This window comes from Equus przewalskii, chromosome 9, assembly GCF_037783145.1.
Source record: "Equus przewalskii isolate Varuska chromosome 9, EquPr2, whole genome shotgun sequence".
Lineage (NCBI taxonomy): Eukaryota > Metazoa > Chordata > Mammalia > Perissodactyla > Equidae > Equus > Equus przewalskii.
The window spans coordinates 80,869,990-80,891,822 of NC_091839.1; the positions used below are offsets into that span (position 1 = coordinate 80,869,990).

The 21,833-nt window shown below is 38.7% G+C and overlaps 1 long non-coding RNA gene across 1 annotated transcript; it reads right to left on the bottom strand.

Moving 5' to 3' along the window:
• Positions 1–2,183: 2,183 nt before the first annotated feature.
• LOC139073435 (uncharacterized) lies at positions 2,184–6,497 on the bottom strand. Its single transcript, XR_011522172.1, has 4 exons — positions 6,361–6,497; positions 5,310–5,439; positions 4,604–5,158; positions 2,184–3,159 (listed from the first exon to the last, which is right to left on the bottom strand). It is a non-coding gene; the product is annotated as an uncharacterized lncRNA (long non-coding RNA).
• Between the last annotated feature and the right edge of the window lie 15,336 nt (positions 6,498–21,833).

Consider the following 21,833-nt stretch of genomic DNA (forward strand, 5'->3'; position numbering starts at 1 on the left):
ATGAATGCCATTAAATGAAGCTAACCAGGCATGCAAGGAAGCAGGAAATAAGATAACAAGCCACTGAACACAGAAACAGGTCCAGAAAATAGACCAAGAAGCTAAAAAGATAATGAAACTAGCAGACAACTATGTTAAAATAGCAATTATAAATGTGCTCCATATGTTCAGGAAGGTAGAGGAAAACGAATATGATGAGGAGAGAAATAACCCAAATGGAACTTCTAAAGCTGAAAAATACAATATCTGAAACGGAAAATAGAGTTGAATGGGGTCAATAGCTGATTAGATGGTGTCGAGGAAAAATTAGTGAACTTTCAGACATACAAACTATCTAAAACAAAGCACAGAGAGAGAAAAAAAGACTGAGACAAATGAAGAGAGCACTAGTGACACGAAGGACAACATCAAGCGTGTAGCAGACTTACAATTGGGGACCCAGATGGGGGTGAAGGTGGGGGCAGAAAACTATTCTACAAAATACAGCTAAATACGTTTCCAAATTTTATTATAAACAGAAACTTTAAAAACAAACCAGAGGAAAAAGGACTCATTATGTTGGGTGACAAAAAGAAGAATTATCACAGATTTCTTGTCAGAAATCATGCAAACTAAAAGGTAACTTCGAAGTTTTGAAAGAAAAAAACACCTTGAATTTTATGCTACTGACAATATTTTTTTTTTAAAGATTTAATTCTTTTCCTTTTTTCTCCCCAAACCCCCCTGGTACATAGTTGTATATTCTTCGTTGTGGGTCCTTCTAGTTGTGGCATGTGGGATGCTGCCTCAGCGTGGTTTGATGAGCGGTGCCATGTCCGTGCCCAGGATTCGAACCAATGAAACCCTGGGCCGCCTGGAGCGGAGCGCGCAAACTTAACCACTTGGCCACGGGGCCAGCCCCTATGCTACTGACAATATTTTTAAAACAAATATTTTAAAACAAAGGCAAATGATGACTTTTCACACACACACACACACACACACAACTGAGGAAATTTGTCAGTAGTGGACTTGTACAACAAAAAATGCTAAAGAAAATTCTTTAGGCAGAAGGTTTATAACTGTTATATTTTTATTATCGATGATACCTCTTCATAAATGTTGACATTCTTCCTTTAGTCTGATGTATTTTATATGAAATTTACTTTATCTGAAATCAATGTTGCCGTTTTTACTTATTTTGCTTTATTTTTGCCAAACCTTGCTGCTCTGATATTGTCATTGGTACATTTTCTAAGAGATTTCCTTGGGCACACCCACTCCGAGGAGGATAGTTTGAATGCTGCTTCACAGATTACTCTGGAGTGTTTGCCTTATTTTGAATGGAATTTCAGGCAATTTATAGCAACTGTTCCAATTATGATCTCCATATTGGGATCTTGCTTTTTCCTACGTCAAACTATGAAAGACACCAAAAGAATCAGTTTTTCACCAGTTGATTCCATTAGTTTCTGGGGCATTGACCGTCTCACCATTTCATAGGACATTATACTCATCCATTATATTGATGATATCGTGATGATAGGACAAGAAAATGTGCTTGTATGCTAGGTGCCTTAGAGTACATGTACCCCTGAAAATACAGGGGGCTGACACCTCACTACGTTTTTTGGAATCCAGGAGTCTTGGGCATGAAGAGATGGATCTCTTTACTAAAGTAAAGAACAAGTTGCACCCTTCAAAGTTTAGTGGGGCTGTTTAAATTTTGGAGGCAATGTTTTCCACACATCAGGGTACCACTGAATTTATTGACTGGATGACCTAAGAAGCTGCCAGCTTTGAGTAAGGCGCAGAGCGAGAGAAGGCTCTCCGGCTGGCCCAGGCTGCAGTGCAAGCAGCCCAACCACTCGGCTCTTGTGTCCAAGGGAATCCCGTGTTAATTAAGTGTCTGTGGAGGGTCCGAATGCTGTGGCAAGCCCTGATAAGAGAATTGCAGAGGAGACTCATACCTTTGATTCTAGAGGTAGCTAGGATGGCAATCTGGCTCCCTTCAATTTCTGCCTCTTGGCTCCTCCATCATCAAGGAAGCTGGCAGGAGCTTGCTTGGTCTGAGTCATGCACAGCTCCTTCTGCCCCCTTCCTCCTGATGGAGAAGTCTGGAAGGCATTGTGTAAACTTCTCAGGAACCCCAGCAGAGCATAGCATCGATACCATATCGCCAAAGACAACCAGGCACACACCTGTGGCTGGATAAGTTGGGTTTAATGTTTGTTGCAGACAGAGAGAACATACCACATGGGGAACTGTGGGACATCTCCGTAAAAGGTGATTGGAGAGGACTTACAGAATTTTCAGCTGTCAGGTATTTTGGAGAGAGTTCAAGACAGCAGGGCTTTGCTCTGGATTGGGTGCTGTCAGGAAGCAAGGATAATTCTGTGACTGGGTATCTTCAATCTCTGTAAGGTAGGAGGAATAAAGTGAGGCCACATCTGTAACTGGTGAAGAAGTAGCAGTCACTCATATTAGTGACGTTAAAGAGAAGCTTGGTCATTTTTATGGCTTGGACAATGTTTGTGTTTTTTTCTGTTTTCAGACATAATTATGAAGTAAACATGTTGTCCTAATCCGTTACAATCACAGAGTGGCCTTGACTGATGTCGATGTTCTGTAAAAGTACTCCTGTCTAACAGGAGAACATCGAGACCTGGCTGTGAGTGGCAGGTCCTAGCAAAACCAAAGTCTAGCTGATAGTTCCAGGCCAATCCTGCCTGTCAGGGGCTGATTTTCTCTCTTTCAAGAGCCACCGTTCACAGCATCGATCTCAATTCCACTCCCTTATCCTGGCTTTTTATTCTTGCCTGTCTCCTTCATCCTGGTCCCTCACTGGTCCTCCTTGGAAGGCAAATCTGGTTCACTTCACTTTATCCCAAACTGCACCTCATCCTTCTTCAGGTGTGCTAACTGAAGTGAAGATGCTCTTTTATGGGAAAAACAATATTCTACATAGTATTGTCCTTTTGGCTGGGGCAGTTTAGGGTTGATTCCTGGCAGGAGTTTCCTGTGGTGGCCGTGTGAAGAGCGTGGTGCGATGGTGACACCAGCAGCAGCGTCTGTCAGACTTGTCCTGGGCCGTGGTGACCAAAGACCAGACACTCAGCACATCCCACAACCTTCCCGATGCCTTGTTCCTACATCAGCCTCTGGAATGAAACTCTAATCCTGGATAAAAAGAAGCAGGTATGGAAGTTCTGATTTTACCAAGGAAAAGTTTAGAATGAACCAAGTGTTTTATGTGTTGGCTAATATTATGTTTCTACCACCAAAAAGGCTTGAGACAGAAAATAGGTTCAGTGACCCAGAAAATAAAGAAAATGTCTGCTCCCAAATTTGTGGTATGATAATTCAGACTTAGTATTGACAGTGGCTGGATGGGGGCGTGGCCTAAGAGGGAGAGGAGAGGAAACCCAGGTTATTTAAATTTTCTTATCTGTACTTTTTGCATATTTAAAATTTTTTTCTACAACAAATATGTATTACTTTTGTAATCAGAAAAATATAAGCATTACTTTAGAGGAATCTCATCAAAGCAAATACAGTACTGGAAGGTCAGTATTAAGCACAAGTGACTGGTACTATACAGATATGATTGCTAAATTTATCTTAATAGAAATTGTAACTGATTAAAACACTTAAATTAGTCTTGTTGATATTGTCTCAGCTAATAATGCCAACGCATACTATAAAACAGAGAATTCTTAACCTTTTTACAAACTCTTGAAAATAAGAAGCAAAATTCTTGCCTCTTGGCCATAAGTATTAGCAGTTGTGGAAACTACTAATGAGCTCATGCTTATTTGTCATCAAAGCTGTGATCACACACATCTCATGACGTTAAGCAAGTAGTAATTCGATGGCAATATCCTAAGTTCTTGAGGGCAGGTACATAGACACTCGGATGGGTCCCACAGGAAGGGTTGACATTCACTCTTGTGGGCAGTGGGGGCTGGGAGAATCTGTTTCCAACTCTGACGGCGACCAGGAAATGTCTCTTTCTACCAAAAGAAGTCTTATTCTATGAAACCTCCTTTCCATTTGCACAGTATGGAAAGCCAGTTTCATGCAGGGGCTGAAGCAGAGGGGCCTGCCTGCTGTGAGGGGACAGACGGACCATGGGAGAGACTGAGTGTGACAACTGGGTGGAGAGCGTAGAGGTGGATTCAGGACCTCCCATGAACGTCAACTAATACAGACTCACTACCTAATGATTCAGAAAGTGAACAAAGACTAATGTGGAGAGAAAAACAGGGCTTCTGAGACAATGCCTTGGAGTGAGATAAGAGTGACAAGGGGTAGAAGGTACAGGGAGGACCCAATGACATCAGATTGAGCCCTCAGCTGGAATTCAGTTATCTGGAAGCCCCTGCAACTGCACTTGTAAAGTATGGGTATAGATTAGATGACAAAATGAAAATTTCAGCATATTACTAATATAATCAATATGATTACAAAGGTAAACTACAGATTGGGAAAATATTGGCCACGAAACAGCTAACATTTCTTTCTCTCTGAGTATGCGTCCAGTACTGTGCCGAGCGGTTTACCTGCTTTGGTACGTTTAATTCTCATGATAGCACTTTGAGGTCGGGACGAGTATTTCCCTCACCTGGAGAACTGATGTTCAGAAAGACCAAGCAACTTTCTCAGGGTCCACAGCAAATAATTGGCTGGGTTGCATTCAGACCCAGATGTCTTACTCCAGCGTCTGTGTTCTTAATTGTTGCATAGACTGTCTTTCCAAACTGACCGAAGGTCATCACCAAAGCTTTTGTGGAGGAACTGGAAAGTCGTCAGAACCTATTGCATATGCCTTCAAGTTTAGAGAGTACGAGTGGGTAGAGGAAATTTTAGTGTGGACTCAGCATTTTGCAACAGATTTTTTTTTTTCTGGTTATTTGCAAGTTCTCAAGGTATAGGACACTTTCAGATACTGATATTCGTGGATACCTGGATCCTGTGGACTGCACCACGTATTCAATGAGAGGTTCTGGGGCCTAGACTGACAGGAAAGGTAATGGACTCAGAATTCTGTCTCAGCAAGGTTCATTCCTCTCTGGGAGGCCGCGCTTCACACTCACACAGCGTGACGTGCTACCCCAGAGATTCTGAGCAGTTGACAGTCGTAGAGCTTCTACATTGAAAGGTTGTGCAGTGAATCAATCTGTTTTGGAATCAAATAAATATCACGTAAATTTGGAAATAGATACAATTATAGAGGGTTATAAGGCAATAAAGTGAGCACCCAAAACATGAGAATGCTTTTAAATTTCAATTGAAAACCCATTCGTTTGGAAAGTACTTGTATTACTTACATTAAGTAAGTATTTTGCAAGAATAGGAACGTTTCCAGCGCTTTTAATGGGGTGTTCCTCCCTGGCTTGGCTGAGGCGTGAGGACCACAGGGTCCACTTTTAATGGTGGGGCTGAGGTACTTCTTTCTTCCTGTGAGGAGAGATGAAAAGAAGCAATGCAAGATAATAAACTTGTTCTAATCTAAAGAATCTAACACGACAGATTTTACAAATGCTCATGTTTTAATTTTAGACAAATTATTCTACCTGACCTCACCTTTCTCATTGCAAGTTAATATTGATATTTGACACATCAGATGATTAGATATTTCTAACAGTTGATTCCTTTGGCTATCATGCTCATTCTTTTACTCAATGAAGAGTAACTGAAAGCGGTCAATGGGCCAAGCTCACTTCTGGTTCTGGAAAGACAGTTAGTCACAAGGCAGACAGGATCCCTGCCCTTTTGGAGCAAATGCTCTCATGGGGAAAGCTAGATGTACTCAAAATTTAAAATCTGTATTTATCAGATAGTGATGAGCATTCGAGGCTGAGTCCTATGATAGGGAGGGCCCTGGGCTCCTATGGAGTTGGCAGTCAGAGGAGACCCGAGCACCTAGCAGGGACCTCTTGTCAAAGAGCATCCCAGGCAGAGCAGCTGATAGAGCCGCCAGCCAAGGACCAACAAGCAGGCTGTTTCAGAAAGAGATTGTACGAATCACAGATTACTTTCTCTAGACAAAATAACCAAGAGATTACCTAGCCTCCCCCTTCTGTTGGATAGGCCCCCGTTCCATCCTCGCAAATGGGTCACCTACACAGAGTTTGGTAACACTGGTTTTTATTAAGTACTCACAAAGATGGCAGAAACAACAGAGTTGGCAATCTTGCATAGTAAACAGGAGACTGGTCTGTAGGTGAGCCAGAGAAGCTTAGGAATACAGCTGTGGCCAGTTTGATAGCTAATATGTTAATTCTGTTAATGATCAGTTCAGAGTTCATAGTTAATCCTCTATTAAACCCCGAAAGAGAAATAATACAATAAAGATGACACAGATGACATGGAGCCCACCTTCTTATTGGCACACCTTGCTGAGAAAATATGCTTCCTCACGCGCAGGTTAAATGCTGTGTGCTGTTCATGGGCGCTATCTGGAGGGCCACTCTTCTGGATGTTTCCATCACAAGTGCATTCCAGCGGCACTGGCCCAAGCCTGTTTATTTCCACCTTGTAGCTCACGTGGTTTTACTCTGGTGCTGATGTGCGTAACTGTGGTTGTTTCTGTGGTTTTCTGACAGGCTCTGGAGAGTTACAGATCGTGCAAAAGGTCGTAGGTCAGTTTATCTTTCCAGATACAGAACAAAGTCAAACTCCTCTAAAATGCTGGTGCTTAGCAAAGTAATCTTGTAAGTTTAGTTTGCCTTCCCACGATGAAAAACAATGAACAAACAAACAAAAAACTTAAAAATAAAATCAGAAATCATTAGTGCAGGACAGGACTCCTGAGCCTGTGGAGAAAGAAAACGCCACGCACACACAGTCCCTCAATGATGCTGCTGCTCTAGTCTCTCTCTTTTTGTAGTATTCTTAGCCATGCTTTTTCTGAAGCCTGAGAACATTTTGTGGTGTTTTTGATGGGAGAAAGGACAAGATAACACACTTTAGGTCTTTAACTCATAGAAACTGGTGGACAAAGAGAAAGATAATTGTGTCCTTATAACTCAGCAAGGGTAAGTGATCCAGGTTGTAAATCTATTGGTAATTCATGAATATTGAGAAATATCTTCTGATAAAGATAATTAAGGGAGTATCCTAGTGGATGTAGCAAATTAGCCGTTTCCAGTCTCAAAATCTCCTTTTAATGTTTTAAGAGAAATTAAGATTTTGGTGAGAGATGTTTCCCTTTTTGGGGGGACTTCCGCTTCCTCCTTTTGTCTCTTGATGATAAATTCCGTCTCAGGGTACAAGGTAACTCTTTCTTTTTCTCTTTAACTGCAAAATATTTGTTTTTAAAGAAAGAAACACTTAGAATAATAATTTCTGTTATGAAATGGCAGACCTGGAAGCTGTGTTACCTCATGTCCTCCTCAAGCCCACCGCGTGTCAGGCTCTTGGCTCCCTGCTTCGCACACCTCAACGTGCCTCTGACTCATTCCGGAGGTTATTAAAATGCAGATTGTGATTCAGAAGGGCTGGGATGGCACCTGAGAATCTGCGTTTATGACAAGCTCCCAGGTGACGTTGATACTGCTGGTCTGTGGGCCACAATTGGAGTAGCAAGGAGAGAGAGCTTTTAGACATTACTAATGCAGAGGTCACCCCCACCACAGACTCGGATTCATTGTCTCTAACGTGGGGTCTGGGAATCTGCACGTTACAGAAACAACACGTGATTTTAACGCAGATAATCCAAGAACCAGAGTTCCGTCTAGTGGGAAGGCGGTGTCGGTCCTGATCGAGTCTTAGAATCTCCTGCAGATCTTTAAGGACGCGATCTTCGGCCTCCATGGTCTTAAAGTCCTTACAGCTGATGCTGATATAAAGCACCACTATTCCCGGGATTCAGGAAGAAATGCTGTCATTGTATAAAATTCATGAAATTGTGTGAGATTTTGGGCGTGTGAGCAGTCATAGGGGTGATAGTGCCTAGCTATCAATTAATTTTTGGAAGAGGTAAAATCCCTGAAACATTACAATCCACTGACTTTTTTCCAAAGGGATCCTTTATAAAATGTTGTATAATAACTTTTAAACTATTGAACTCCTCTATTGTGCTTAATGCATGACAGTCCATCTCATCTTAGACACCATTGACTGTAAGATACACAATTATTTCATGTATCACTAAGGTATAAAGAATGCCTCCAATTAAACAATGACGTAACATTTATTATAAGATGCATTCTGGGGGCCGGCCCGGTGGCACAGCGGGTGGGTGCACACGTTCTGCTTCGGTGGCCCGGGGTTCACTGGTTGGGATCCCGGGTGCCAACATGGCACCGCTTGACACACCACGCTGTGGCAGGCGTCCCACATATAAAGTAGAGGAAGATGGGCATGGATGTTAGCTCAGGGCCAGGCTTCCTCAGCAAAAAAGAGGAGGACTGGCAGCAGTTAGCTCAGGGCTAATCTTCCTTTTGAAACAAAAAAAAGATGCATTCTGATTTCAAAGAAGTTAAAAAATTTTTTAAACTATGCTCTGGAGCCAATGAAATATACTGTTCAATTATGGAAATTCTCTGTAGAACTTTTCAGGTAAACATGGATTATCTAAAAGGAGTTCAGATTTTTATATATCTCACTCATTTTTATTACAATGTTACTATTATGGATGGTGTGTAGCTAAGGTGAAAACAGTTTTAATTCTGTACAGGAAAAAAAAGTGGTAGAAATCAGTCTCTGATATTCTCCTTTATTTCATTATTTAAATTTAGTTTTAGAGGTTTAAAGCATAATTTTACAAATTCTTAGCATTTTATTAAATAACAACACCTAAAATATATATACAATCATTTTTCTTATAAACTATAGTAACAATTAGAACAAAATAAAAAATACGACTTGGAGGATATTTTACCCATTTGCTTACGTTCCTCCTGCAATCTGCACCTTGCTCTCTTTTAACATTGGGGCTGACAGTTGAGCGGATCTGGATTTTTAGTTGTCCACTAGCACCTAGAGGGAGACGCCGGCAGGCATGTAAGCTAGAAGCTCTTGATTGAGAGAGCAGAGTTCTTAAGGCTTCCAGAAGAAGAGATTTCAGTATTCACCAGCAGGCTTTACTATCTAAAACAGAATTTTACTGATTTGTAACATTTTTCACCAAAAACTTCATCTACTTTGTAAATAGTCAGTCCTCTCAGTTCAAATAGGTTTGATGATTTGAGTATGATTTTTTCATGAAAAAGAATCATAAAGAATATTTTGAAAATTTACAACTAAGAAGATACTGAAAATCCTTGATGTAATCTCTGCTTTCAGTTTCTGAATAAAAGTTTTGCAGAATATATAAAGTATGAAATAAAGTATTCCACATTTTAAAACAAAAACATTTCCTTTCTGATCTATGTATAATGTTATTTACTTCAGAGAAGTTTCTCAAAGGTTATACAGTTGTCTACTCAAGAGAATCAATTGAAAATTTACTAAAATTGACAGTTTAAGAAAATGACTAGTTACAAACTCAATATATTTTTAATAGAAGGAATGTCCAGTTAGAAATTCTAATGAAAAGGAGTCCTTTTGTAGTAACAACAAAAATTATTTACTGCTTAGGAACAAATTTAAGTAAAGAGATAAAAACCTGTATGATGAAAAACTCCAAAAGATTAGTGATGAGGTTTAACAATACTTGAATTATGTAAAAGATACGCCATGTCTCTACATGAAAAGACTAAGTATCATAAAATAATTTTCTGTAAATTAATCAGATGCAAATGATATTTTTTGAAAATTCTGACAAATACTTCTAAATTTAATTTGGAAGAAAAAGCCTCTAAAATGCCCTACACAAATTTTTGTGGTAAAAGGAGTGATAGATGTGGACTTTCTCACCAAGATTTAAAATTGTATCAAATTGATAAAATATAAACCACTGAGTCACTTGAATAGACATATATTAATGAATCAATGATACAGAACGTCTAGGAAAAATTCAAGCATTTTGGGAAAATTTACTACATGAGGCACATTTATTTCAAATTGATGGAACAAAGATAAATTATTCAGTAAATGGTGTTGAAACAACTGTCTGTTTAAAAAAATAATGTTAGATTCTTTACCTCATACCTTTATACCAAAATATATTCCAGAGATGATAAATATTTAACAGAAACAATATAAGTCTTAAAAGAAAATATAGATCAATATTTTTTAAATCTTGAGGTAGGAGGAAGAGCTCTCCAAGGAGGTCACCAAAGGTAAAATTAACGAAGGAAAATATAGACAGATTTCACTACATGAACTAAAATCTTTGTTGGCTAAAATCAGCATACAAGGTTAGAAGATGAATAATAAATTACAAAAATATTACAACATGTATAATAATGAGATATACTATTACTGTTTAAGGAGCTATTACAAACCAGTAATAACAAGGCAACCACCCTAACCAGAATGATGGGTGACATGAGCAGAACCATAAAAGAAGAAACGTAAAGGTCCAACAAACATAAAAGTTAGCCAAATAAAATGAAATTAGAGTAGTTATTGTATCAGTTAACCATTTCTGTGTAACAAACATTCCCAAAACTGAATGACAAAAACAATGCTTTGTTATCAGAACTTACAGGTCCTTTGGTTGGCTGGGTTTCCTGCACTAGGATGGTCTCTGCTGGGCTTGCTTCTGGTTCTGTGTGTAGCTGGGGCCTGTCCCTCGGCGGGGCTTGCCTGGGAGAGTTTAGCTGGGATAGTTCTGCAAAAGTGCAAGAGTGCAAGCCCAGCTGGGCAAGTGTTTATTAAGCCTCTGCTTGTGTCATATCCACCATCGCATCCCTGAACCACACAAATGACCTGACCAAGCTCAGAATCGTGGAGCAGTGAAATTTCTTTTATCTTTCAATAGGAGGGATTGCAAAGCCACATGGTAAAGGACATGACTACAGGCAGGAGCAAAGATTTGGGGTCATTAATGCAATCGACTAGACATCATCTCTTGCACGTTGGCTTGTAGAGATCTTTTCAGAGCTTATACTATTCCGTGTTGGAAAATGGGCACTCCCACCTACTGCTGCCTGTGGGAGTGCAAATGGACTATGAGCTGAGAGACACTTTGAGAGTATGCTTCAGAGTTCTTTTTAAAGGGTGTATTTTTGACCCAACAATTACATTTTTAAGGATTTATTGCAGAAAAATAGTCAAACATGGAAAGCTGCGTAAGTATACACTCGGCTAATGTAGGGCGAGTTGTACATGTAAGGTCATACTTTTACTGGTAGCTGGCATCACTTTTGATGGATTGATACATGGGCCTGTTATATGTTTTGAATATCATCTCTGAGTATGAGGATATTGATCATTGATTGTTTGTAATAGTAAACATTTGGAAATGTTCTAAATTCCGTTGGTATAAAATTGGTGAAAATATATGTTGGTATGTCCACACATTGTGTTACTAGAGAACCAGTAAGGTAATGATGTTTATATTTATCGTCATGAAAGAAATCCATGTTATATTGATTAAGTGAAAGCAGGGGCCTGTTTCAATCATACATATGGTTATATGTGCATTAAGTATGCAGAAAGGTATGGATCAAGGTATTTCTAAGTAGAGGACTACGGGTGATTTTATTTTCTTACTGTTATTTATTTGTATTTTCATAAAGGGCCTTTTTTATAACTATAAAAAGACTGAAAATCTATTTCTATTTTAAAAAAATGATATTGAAGATTTCATTATAATAATCTTGGGGGAAAATATACTGGTAATGATACACGGCATTGAGAATTCCAAACCTTCCATGGAGAAGAGCTGCAGTTTTTAAAGGACTGGACTGTGTTGTCCCGTCACGTCACAGCTGATAGCCTGTTCCCTTTCAAGCAAAGGGACATGACTCAATAAAATTAGTAGGAGAAATTCAAATGTACAGAAAGAGGAGTATTAGTATTTTTATAATAAACTATAGTACTTTTATACTGTTATATGCACTTGCACACCCAGCTATGGTTTCCATAAAAATAGTGCCTGCTGGGTTCTGCGGAGGGAGGAACTATCTCCGGGTTTATGGTAAAGTCATTCTGGAGGTGGCGAAGGCCACTGTGGAAGGGATACCACATTTGCCATGCTTGCTTTCATGCTTAATTAAAAAATTGACTCTCATAGGATGAATCGAACATCGTTAGGAGTCAGAAAACATTCCTGTTTCTCAATATACTTTGCATCTGTCACATAACATTGATGAAGGACCCTCCTCTTAGCATGAGACTCATTAATCAACCAAAGCTATGTAGAATGTGTCCTTTTTAATGCAGACATTTAATAAACTAATGAGTACTAGTTAAAAATAAAACTTTCCAAGAATCATCTCATTTATTATATACTTTGAGGATCCACTGAATATTTTCTGCTTTTGAGTACCAAGTAAGAAAATTAATTTAGAACTTAACTAGCCTTAATATATATATACACATATATATGTATTTTAAAGAAAAGCAGCAGCAGCTGATTTTATTTTATTTTTTGAAACAATGAGAGACTACTGGGGGTGGAGGCAGGCAAGCAGGTAATGAAGAATTCTTCAATTTTTGTTGGAAAAATCCATAATTTAAATGACAGACTTTGCAGATGAGAGATCAGTGTTCCACAGGTTCTGATTTCAAAGTTCTGTATGAGATTTCACTTGAAAAGTGAGTTCTATTGCAAAAGTAATTTTGAGAAATCTTAGATTTGTTCCACGTCTATAACGTGTCCATGAAGAAACAGATTCAGAGTAGCTGTAGCTGATTCAGAGTAGCTGCTGTAGGTCAGTGAGGTTGACACCTGGCAGGTGTAATCACACAGCATGCTTTCACATCCTTGTCACATTTGGTCAGCACAGCAGTCGTCCCCCGGGCTGAGTAGACCACCGTTTGCTGGACGAGGAAATTGACACTCCGAGGGTTCCCAAGGCCCACCCAAGAGCTGGTGCGCCCATCTCCACTCCTGGTCCTGCTTTTCCCCCCCCATTCCTTCTCCCAAGCACTTTCTACCTCACCAGGCTGCCTCCTCTCCCTCGTGGTTCTCTATGTTTGTACGTGCCTTAAACCGGGGAAGTAATTCATAGTATTTTAAAAGACTTCCATGAAACTACTCTTATTGGAAATGATTGATCTCAAAACAGCAGTCTGTGTATGAATATGTCCAATAATGGCAAATTCTAACCAGTGAGCCCTCAGAACAGCATGAAAGTTTTACTTAGCAATTTTACAAGACTAGAGTGGAGGGTGTGTGTGCAAATTGCTACGTGTTTTTCTTCTATAGCAGGTTTTAATAAATGGTATATTTGTAACTTTAAAAGTTATATTAAAGACCTGTAATGTGACCACTGTAGCATTATAGGCTTAAAGGTTCTTTATTTTCATAACAAACCATAATGATATTCTTGACTTCGAATTGATCTTTGTGTAGTGCATTGTATTCTTTTGAAGTGAACTAAATTTCTATAGATTCTATATGTTTATTGAAAACATTTGCTTAGTTCAATTATAACTCTTAGGAGTGAGGGTGGTGGATGGGGCTTCCAATGGTGTGCGCCCTCCCTGTGGACGGAGGCATGCCTAAAAACCTGCATTGGACTCTCAAGGATCTATTAGCAGAGGCGTCAGGGAGTCTGGAAAAAGCACACATTTTAAGAGAAGAGTCTGATTCAACATCTGTTTCATAAGGGTCTTATGACGTCCTAAGAAACAAAAAATAAAATAAATGATAATTGCTGCATTAGATCCCACTATCTGTATCTACCAGATTTTTTTAACCACTCCTCTGTCATTAGACATTTAAGACACTTAAAATGTTTCTGGATCTTTGCTATTGTTTAAAATAAGACTGAAATGAGCATCTTTGTGCGTGTGTCTTCACATGCACCTCCGATAATTTCCATAGGAGAAACTCCTATAAATGACATTGTACTAATTTATATTTTCACCAATTTAAAATAATCCTTGTACTGTCAAATTTCACTCATACTGAATTGTATATTATTTTATTAACATTACTGGCAAAAAATAGTATCTCAGTATATTAATTTGTGTATTTTCCATTTTACACAGAATGAATTTTTTTCATATACTTACTAGTATGTTTTGGTCATCTGTAAGTGACATGGGAGTCTATATCTTTCTATATCTCTGATTTATGTAAAACCTATGTGGAATCACAGAACCTGTGACGTTAACACAGGTTATCTCTGAGTTGAAGGATGGTGGTATTTGTTTTGTTTAAACTCTTCACTGGGTTTCTGACCATATGAGATTTTATGATAAAAAATATGAAATACCAAATGATTAGTGTCTCCTTCCTTGCAAGCAAAATACATAAAATATAACAAAAGACGTGGATTATCTAGCATATATGAAGTTTCATTGTTTTTCCAAGACTTACTCAACATACGAAGGATTTCAGTCTGTAGAAGCAGTGCCCACATAACTTGCCTCAAAGGGGTCGTTGTTCAGCTCTATAGCAGTGTGAAAGGGGCAGGACTAAGAAGAATTCTCACTGAGAAGATAGAAAAACTGATCTGTTGAAGACAGCTCCAGCATTTGTGCGATGCCAGCCCCCCAACACATGGAAGAGGCCATAGAGTGATGTGGTTAGGTTCACAGGCCCTGGAATCTACTAGAGTATCACTCTGAGCTTTACCAAGTACTTCTTGGATGACCTTGAGCAAGATAGTTTATTGTGTGCCTCAGTTTCCTCATCTGTGGAATGAGGATATAAGCAAAACCTACATCTTAAGGTATTATAAAGATTAAATGAAGAGCTCTTTAGCTCTCCTTCCATTCTGAATGACAACCTTGATGGATAGAGTATTCTTGGCTGTAGCATTTTTTCCTTTTAGCACTTTAAATACATCATGCCATTCTCTTCTCTCCTGTAGGGTCTCGCCTGAGAAGTCTGCTGATAGCCTTATGGGTTTCCCTTTGTATGTCACTTGTGGCCTGTCTCTTGCTGCTTTTAGGATTCTCTCTTTATCTTTAATTTTGGACATTTTAATTATAATGTGTCTTGGTGTGGGCCTCTTTGGGCTTATCTTGTTTGGAGCTCTCTGTGCTTCCTGTACTTGAATGTCTGTTTCCTTCCTTAGATTAGGAAAATTTTCATCTATTATTCCTTCAAATAAATTTTCTGCTCCGTTGTCTCTCTCTTCTCCTTCTAGCGCACCTATAATCCGAATGTTAGTGTGCTTGATACTGTCCCAGAGTTCCCTTATACTGTTCTCATTCTGTCTAATTCTTTTTTCTTTTTTCTGTTCCGCTTGGGTGATTTCCTCTAGTCTTTTATCTAGCTTGCTGATCTGTTCTTCTGCATCCTCTACTCTGCTATTGAGTCCCTCTAGTGAATTTTTCATTTCCAGTACTGTATTCTTCATTTCTGATTTTTTTTTATATCTTCCAGTTCTTTGCTGATGAGCTCACTGTGTTCATCCAGTCTTCTCCCAATATCTGTGAGCATCCTTATAGGGGAAGTGGGGAGGGCAAAAGGAGTGATGAGGCTCACATGTGAGGGGATGGACTATAATTAGTTTTTGGGTGGTGAACATGATACAATCTACACAGAATTCAAAATATATTATGATGTGCATCCGAAAGCTATATAATGTTATAATCCAATGTTACTGCAATTAAATAAAAAAAATTAAATGAGATACTGTACAGAAAGGATCTAGAAATCCTGGCATTTACTAAATTCTTTTAGTGATTATTATCATAATCAGGGCCTTCTCACATGTTTACTAAACTTCAGTTTCCCACAGAACACAATTACCAAATAGTGGAATGGGGATGAGGGTGGTTGAAATTATAATTTCCTTTGCCTTTTGTGAACCAAGGCACTGAAATCACACAAACAAAGGTAGAGCTGTGGAAAAGCATAAACTATGTTCAGGGACTAGTAGAAAAATCTAGGTAATCTATAGCACGATGCTATTCTAATATGTTACTAATTATTAATTAATGTTATTAACTAAACGATTGCTCATATTTAACCTTAACATAAAGATGAAATGTATTTGAAGACCTGACATTACTGTTTATACAATACTTATGTAATACCAGACAATATTTACAAAATAAATGCAGCCATATACCCTGGTAATGTGTTTTATGTATTCATTCCAGTCCACCACTAGGTAGCAAAGTTTCAGATAATTTCTTACCCTGGAGGAGAGGCAGTGGGGCTAAGGCATTGTCCAGACTAATTCTCCTACTAGAGGAGCAAGTGGTCACCCGGTGTTGCAAGGGGCTTATGTGTTGCCTACTACCTATGTCCTGAGGATAGAAGTGGCAGAAATCTCACTCCTATGATGCCCAAGAGTCTTTGCATTATAGGGGATCTAGAGTTACTTCTTAAAAGTATCAATTAGGTGTCAGAGAAAATGTCGCAAGTACACCATTTGTGATAAATAATTAAGCAAAGGTTGAAGACGTTTTTTTTGTCGTAAGTGGAAATCCACTTCCAATGACCTTGCTGATAATGATACAGTGAAATAATTTCAAAAATCATTCTTTGAAAACTATAAGACATTAGTGGAAGAAGTTGAAGAACAACAAAAGACCCAAACAGTCAAAGCAACCTTGAGAAGGAAAGACAGCTGGAGGCATCACACTTTCTGATTTCAAACTGTATGGCAAAGCTATAGTAAGGAAAACGGTATAGTATTGGCATAAAAACAGACACATAGCCCAACTGAACACAATCGAGAGCCCAGAAATAAACCCCTGCATGTATGGTAAACTAATCTTTGACAAGGGCACCAAGAATACACAATGGGGAAAGGACAGTCTCTTCAATAAATGGCGTTGGGAAGACTGGATAGCCACATGCAAAAGAATGAATTTGGACCCTTATCTTACGCCATATACAACAATTAACTCGAAATGAATTAAAGACTTAAACGCAAGACCTGAAACTGTAAAACTCCTGGAAGAAAACACAGGTGGTAAGCTCTTTGACATCTATCTTGGCAATGATTTTTTGGATATGACATCAAAAGCATAGGCAACAAAAGCAAAAACAAACAAGTAGGACTACATCAAACTAAAAAACTTCTGTGCAGCAAAGGAAATAATCAACAAAATAAAAAGACAATCTATGGAATGGGAGAAAATGTTTGTAAACCATGTATCTGATAAGGGGTTAATATCAAAAATATGTAGGGAACTCATCCAACTCAATAGCAAGAAAACCAAGTAGCTTGATTAAAAAATGGGCAAAGGACCTGAACAGACAATTTTCCAAAGAAGACATATGAATAGCCAGCAGGTATATGAAAAAGTGCTCAACATGACTAATCATCAGAGAAATACAAATTAAAATCCCAATGAGATATCACCTCACACCTGTTAGGATGGCTATTATCAAAAAGACAAGAAATAGGTGTTGGTGAGGATGTGGAGAAAAGGGAACCCTTGTCCACTGTTTGGGGAATGTAAATTGGAATAGCCATTATGGAAAACAGTATGGAGTTTCCTCAAAGAATTAACAATAGAACTACCATGTGATCCAGCAATCTGACTTCTGGGTGTATACATCATATATATATCCAAAGGAAATGAAATCAGTATCTTAAAGAGATATCTGCACTCTCATGTTCTCTGTAGCATTATTCACAATGTCCAAAAGATGGAAACAGCCTCAATGTCTGTTAATGGGTGAACGGATAAAGAAAATGTAATATGCATACACAGTGGAATATTATTCAGCCAGAAAAAGAAGGAAACTCTGCCATTTGCAATAACATGGATTAACCTGGAGGGCAGTATGCTGACTGAAATAAGTCAGACACAGAAAGACAAATACTGATCTCACTTACATGCAAAATCTGAAAAAGTCTAAGTCACAGAACCGGAGAGTAGAATGGTGGGGCTGTGAGTGGGGAAAACAGGGAAATATTGGTCAAAGAACACAAACTTTCAGTTAAAAGATGAATAAGTTCTGGGGATCTACTGTACAGCAGGATGATTATAGTTAATAACACTGTATTGTATGCTTGAAATTTGCTAAGTGAGTAGATCTTAAGTGTTCTCACCACACACACACACACACACAAAGGCAACTATATGAGGTAATGGATATTTTAATTAACTTGATTGTACTAATCATTTCACAATGTATAAATCATCATGTTGTACACCTTAAAATTATCACATTGTCCAACCCAAATATGTACAATTTTTATTTATCAATCATACCTAAATAAAGCTGGAAAAAATCATTCTTTTAATTTTGGCTTTTAAAAAATATGTTGATGTGAGGACTGGCCTGGTGGCACACTGGTTAAGTTTGCACTCTCCCCTTCAGCAGCCCAAGGTTCACAGGTTGGGATCCTGGGCACGGACACGCACACCTCTAATCCAGCCATGCTGTGGAGGTGTCCCACGTACAAAAAGCAGAGGAAGATTGGCACAGATGTTAGCTCAGGGACAATCTTCCTCACCAAAAATAAAATAAATAAATTTGTTATTACTAATGGACTAAAACTCTCAACTAAATGTTATTTGAGCTCTTCATTCTGTTCTCTCACAGAATCTTAAAAATGTTTTTTGGAGAAATTCCCTTAAAATGCTCTCTAGGCTGGAACAGTTTCACGGACAGTTTCGTGTTTATACTCACCTCGTAACTCCAGAACCCCAGGCAGGTGCTGGGCTGGTTACCAGTGGATTAATCCAGTCAGCTGCTTCTTGCTGCTATTTTAAGGTCACTATGCAGTGCGTACTTTTCAGAGCATCTCCCTAGTGTGGTGTCACAGAAAAGTTGATTATACTTCCCTGTAAAGAAGGGCTTGTGAGCCTCTGATCCTCAAACCATCCCTTTGACCATATTTTATTTCACTGTGAATGGAGAGTACGACGCAGAGGAACATCTGACACCTTATGCTTGGTCCCTTTCTAAATAAAGGATCAAGTCATTCATGGGTCAAAACATACTCTCAGCTCTTGGCACTTCCAGTACTTCAGACTCATTGTGAAGCTATTTTTGTAATATTTCATCTTCTGCTAATTTTTAATTAGCAGAAAACTCAAAGTAAAACATACCAAAATAAACAAAGCAGCTCTTTGTGTGGCCTTGCCCCGGGTGGAGCTCTCATGGGGCTCTGCTTCTGTAGGAACTTAATTGTACTACATTCTGGAGCAAATTCTGGAGCTGAGCCTTTGGTCTGTATGCAACTTCCCCATCTCCCAGTCTAAAATCTCACTGACAACTTCTATTTCCTTTCCATGTTTATTTTTTCCTTTTTTGGTATGGTAGGCTTCCCTGGGTATTTATATATCTGCAACCATTAGAGAAAAAAAGGGGAAACACTCTATAGAAGGCCAGTCAAGGGGCCGGCTGGTTTGGAAGTCACCAGCAACCTGGAAACAGCTACACTCTCGTTAGCACACCTGTAGTAATGGAAAGCAATTTTTGTCATTAACTTGGATTTACTAACTTCTCAAAATTATCATGGATGTAAAGGTGGCTCTGATCTGCTGATGTCTGTGGTGCTCTACAAAACTGCTTTCATATAAAACTGGATGAGATGGAATCCTTTTCCTAACTTAGATATGATTTTTCAGCCATGGGCCAAATTTTTCTAGTTAAGCCAATTAAAAAATATTTGAAATACAAATGCATTGTCATTGTCCTAAGATAGAGGAAAATCACGTTTTCCAAGATGGGCTTTACAATCATATGTGCGGCATCTCTTTGTCTCCTGGGCCACTGCCCAACCACACTCAATCCATTTTTCTGAAGAGTCTGTTCTGTGTGACCCACAGCTACTTCCACAGTCCCTGTCCTGCCTTTCCTACTAAAGAGAATGACCTTGAGAGCCACACCGCTGAGGTTAGGGATAATAGAATCAGTAACTTTTCAGCTTCTGTGGGTCTCAGTGAAATGAGGACCAACCCTTTCTTTCAATGACTGTTTCCTGTCCCTTCCTGAATCTGGCTGTCACGTTGCCATTTATATTCTTCACTATGCTTTTTTTTTCCCATTTTGGTGTGGCAATTCATTTCCTTAGTAAAAACAACAAAAACAGTTGTATATGAGGATACAAGATATTATTTGGTTAAAAAAAGCCACTATTGTTTTTGTCTTTTCATCGTCTTTGATTCTTTTACTAAACTTGAAGCAAAATTCACTTTGGTGTATTGAAGAACATCCTGCAAACATAGATGATATATAGATACTGGCCTAGTAAGTTCAAATCTATTAAGTAATGATCATCATCATAAGTCCTGTACAATATTTGCTTTTCGTTTATTTTATTTTGTCATCTGCAGTGTCTTGTCCTCAGTTCAAAGAACGCACATCTATCTCTGCACATTTTTCGTTTATCGATACTTCATTTGCACTTCCTGTGTACAACTCTTAAGTGTATATTTACTTATATTTGCTTATTCAATCATATACAGGATAATCTCACAGAGAATCAGTTCCTGGCCACTGTCCTTATATATTTCTAACCTATACTTGTTATAGATTATCTGGTATACTTATTATTCTATATTTAAAATTATGAGTGTCAAACTGCTCTATCCACCAAAGAAATTCTTTTGAACTCAAAAATGCACACAGACTGGGGGGCGGGCCGAGGGGTAAGTTCACATGCTCCACTTCGGCAGCCTGGGGTTTCACCGGCTCAGGTCCTGGGTCTGGACATGGCACCACTCCCCGGGCCATGCTGAGGTGGCGTCCCACATAGCACAACCAGAAGGACCTGCAACTGGAGTGTGCAGCCGTGTACTAGGGGGCTTTGGGGAGAAGAAGAAGAAAAACAAAAAAAAAGATTGGCAACAGATGTTAGCTTAGGTGTCAATCTTTAAAAAAAAGAAGCCATGCAGACTGACCACATTTTTTGAGGATTCAATTTTAAAATACAGCTAGTTTCCACTGAGCTCCACAAAATGAGGAGCATTTTCTTTTTTTTTTTTAAAGATTTTATTTTTTCCTTTTTCTCCCCAAAGCCCCCCGGTACATAGTTGTATATTCTTCATTGTGGGTCCTTCTAGTTGTGGCATGTGGGATGCTGCCTCAGTGTGGTTTGATGAGCAGTGCCATGTCCATGCCCAGGATTCGAACTAACGAAACACTGGGCAGCCTGCAGCGGAGCGTGGGAACTTAACCACTCGGCCACGGGGCCAGCCCCAAGGAGCATTTTCTTAATAAATGTGTACAAATCATTGAAATATTCTACAAGTTCATTATCTTGACTGAGTAATTGTTTCTATGCCCTTCCTTGACATGTAAAAGACAGCTAAAAGCATAATGAACCTCTAGAAAGCATATGTTTTAATCTTTCATTTTAGTTATTTTTATTAGTTAAGAAATTTGGTGTACGTATGTACTGGTCAAACTAATTTTTATGAAATCATGATTTTTCTGATTAGAAAGCAATGCAGTTTCAGTGTAAACATTTATAGAATCAGAAAATATAAAGAAAAAAATCATCCATATTTTCACCAGAAAGCAAATCGCTGTTATCTTAAAAATATATATCCATAAATAGGCATCTTTAATGCAATTGTGATCGTATATGTTTAACTTTTTTTCTCTTAATAGCATATGATGTGGTCTTTAATGGAACAGCCATCCTATGAGTTTTCCATAACTTATTTAATAAGCAACGCCCCCCAACACACACTTCTTGGACTTTTATTTCGTTTTCGCATTTTTCACTGTTATGTATAATGACGCCACAGACATCCTTGAAAATAAATATTCCTGTGGTTTTCTGATGACTGCTTTAGACACATCATGTGCAGGTAAATTACTGAATCAAGATTTGCATTTCATCCCATTCGGCCTTCTCCAAGGTGATTTAGTACTCTGGGTAGCGGTAATTTCCTTCCATAAAGCAAAAACTCTT